The following is a 3,147-nucleotide window of genomic DNA, read 5'->3' on the forward strand; positions in this document are numbered from 1 at the left end:
GAGAAGAAGAAGAATATATATATATATATATATATATATATATATATATATATATATATATATATATATATATATATATATAATCATCTAATTGTACTTCTTTTGCAATAACCCTAGCCGTCTCAATCCGGGTTGAAATTGACATTGAAAATAAACTTTAAATACTAAAACTTTCAGACATTTGCGTTGAATCAGGTGTTTTTAGTTTTGACAATGGGTGTAGTTTCCAAAACTGATAAAATTCTACATTTTGCCTTAAAATTCAATTCACTTCAACGGGTTAATCCTGACATACTAGAATGGCGACATGGTGGGCCAAATTTGGTGTCTTCGCTGTAGAAATACTTATCTACTTCTGAATGTTAAACACTTACCACCACCCCCCCCCCACCCACAGTCTTTTAGAGCCTCATGGTTATGGTGCATCTATTTATTCTCGTTTCTGTGGAATAGGCATTAAATTTTCTCGATGCTCTTTGTTACTTAATAAAAATTCATATGGCTGTCGGAAACTTTATTGTTTTTGCAAATTCAATTTTGACCCCAGTCTCATGACAACTAGTGTGCTGTTCCATGCTCTAGCCAAGTGTCAAAAGGTGGTTTTACACCTCTACCTTTCAAAGTAAAAATATGGGACTACACCTATTCGAATGCAACAGGGTTGTTTACACCCCATCCTCTGTATAGAGAAAACATGAGGTAACGAAATCAAATCTCTATTTAAGCAATCAATACTAGCAATTATTAAATAAATCTATTATATATAAAACACATATGAAATAGAATACAGAGACGTCAACGTAAAATTTGGCCCACGGGAATTTCAGACGACACTCGGAGGAATTTAAATGGAGAACCAGGAAGTTCCTCATACAAAACCGTACATGTTTGGACCCAGACGATATTTTAACAAAAATGTCAAATACCTACCCAACGTCCATTTTTTCAAATAAATTAAAGCTCCAAAATCTAACGATAATGTATACTAGCGGTTTTAGTGATGCCGATGTGGTGGTGGTTGTAGTAGTAGTGGTAGTGGTGATGATGTGATGGTAGAGGTGATTGTAGTAGTGGTAGTGATGGGGATGTGGTGGTGGTCGTTGTAGTATTGGAAGTGATGATGGAGGTTGTATTAGTATATGAAGTAATGATGGTGTAGTAGTAGTTGTAGTAGAATTGATACTGATGCAGTCGTATTGTAGTAGTAGTAGTAGCAGCAGCAGCAGCATCAGTAGTAGTAGTAGTAGTAGTAGTAGTAGTAGTAGTAGTAGTAATAGTTGTAGTAGTAGTAGTAGTAGTAGTAGTAGTAGTATTGTAGTAGTAGTAGTAGTAGTAGTAGTAGTAGTAGTAGTAGTAGTAGTAGTAGTAGTAGTAGTAGTAGTAATAGTAGTAGTAGAAGTAGTACTACTACTACTAGTAGTAGTAGTAGTAGTAGTAGTAGTAGTAGTAGTGTAGTAGTAGTAGTAGTAGTAGTAGTAGTAGTAGTAGTAGTAGTAGTAGTAGTAGTAGTAGTAGTAGTAATGATACTGATGTGGTGATGGTGGTGGCTGTTGTAGTAGTAGTAGTAGTAGTAGTAGTAGTAGTAGTAGTAGTAGTAGTAGTAGTAGTAGTAGTAGTAGTAGTAGTAGTAGTAGTAGCAGTAGTGATGATGTTGTGGATGGTAGGTGGTGGTTGTAGTAGTGCTGATGGTGATGTGGAGGCTGTGGTTGTAGTAGTATTATTAGTAGTAGTGGTAGTGATGTTAATATGGTGGTTGCAATTGTAGTAGTAGTGATGATGGTGTGGTGGTGGTGGTATTGCAGTAGTGGTAATGATGATGATGGTGGTTGTAGTAGTAGCAGCGGTAGTGATGATATGGTGGGGATGGATACGATTGAAGAGGTTATATGATGATGGAATGTTTTAACATTTTAAGAGGAAGCATTGAAGTGCGTGTGGTCATGTAATTTTTTCCGGAAATTAAAAGAAGAAAAATTGAACGGGAGTCACCAAATGTTGGGCATTATCGGGCACAAACAAGAGGCGAGTTAATAAGGTTTTGGACCATCAAAACTCTGACTTGAGCAATGTAATTTCTACTGCCGAGATCACAGTATAGCCCAATTTTCAGTCACGTTTGTGAGATGGGGCCTAACCATTAGTCACGTAGCGGATGTGCTAATTAATTGACAACAAAACAAAATAACGATCATAACACAAAGTAAAAAGTTTTTATTTCCTACCAATATTATTATAAGATCACACCTTACACTGGCTAGCACTGGATGAAAAAAGCTTTCACAATGAGGGAAGATGCTGCAGCAAGTTATTGGCATCATTGCCATATGGATACCAAAACAATTTCTTGGATCACACTAGAACGCCACTGAAAATCTTACTGATAGACTTACTAAACTTTAAATTTAGCAGCCCATTGATTTGGTCATCTTGTACTTCCGTCGGCCAAAGTTCTGACAGATGATTCTCAGGACCGATGTGTTTATTATGCTCTAGAACTGAGTAGCTTGTTGGGTGTGGTCACAAGACCTTTTTAATTAGGATTAAAAATAGGAACACTTATCTAAAGTCACTGTGATACTAAGATGCTAGAAGCCATGGACTGTAAAAAATAAGAAACAAAAATGAATATAACAGCTTTTAAAAAAAGAACAGAAATGTTCTTACCAAGCACGGAAAGTTTCGGGCTCAAATCCCTTCTTCAGCCAACAATAAAAACATAAATACATTACTTAAAAGCAGATCGACGATTAAATCTTTCTGGACGTCCTCTGTCTAGAAGAAAACTCTTGGAATGTAAACGAAAATGAGCTGTTGGCTGAAGAAGGGTTTTGAGCCCGAAACAGTCCGTGTTTGGTATTCTCTTCTTTTTTGAAGCTGTCATATTCATTTTTGTATATTACTTTGAACAATTATATAGCTGACTAGCAGAGATTCCCCATACTTCATGCGTTCAAAGTGTTTCATTTATTCATCCATAGTGCCTCGTGGAATCAAATTACTATTTTACATAGTATAAATCGACCATTGGGCGTTTTGTTTTTTGTTTGTATCTGCACTCTTACCGTTTCTCGCACGGCCTATAGCCAGGCACTTTCTCACATCTGGTTCAAATGGAGAATCGAAATGTGTCAAGTGCCTTAACCAAGG

The sequence above is a fragment of the Berghia stephanieae genome, chromosome 8 (genome assembly GCF_034508935.2).
Source record: "Berghia stephanieae isolate SIO BIC M18660-M18661 chromosome 8, UCSD_Bste_1.3, whole genome shotgun sequence".
NCBI classification, from domain to species: domain Eukaryota; kingdom Metazoa; phylum Mollusca; class Gastropoda; order Nudibranchia; family Aeolidiidae; genus Berghia; species Berghia stephanieae.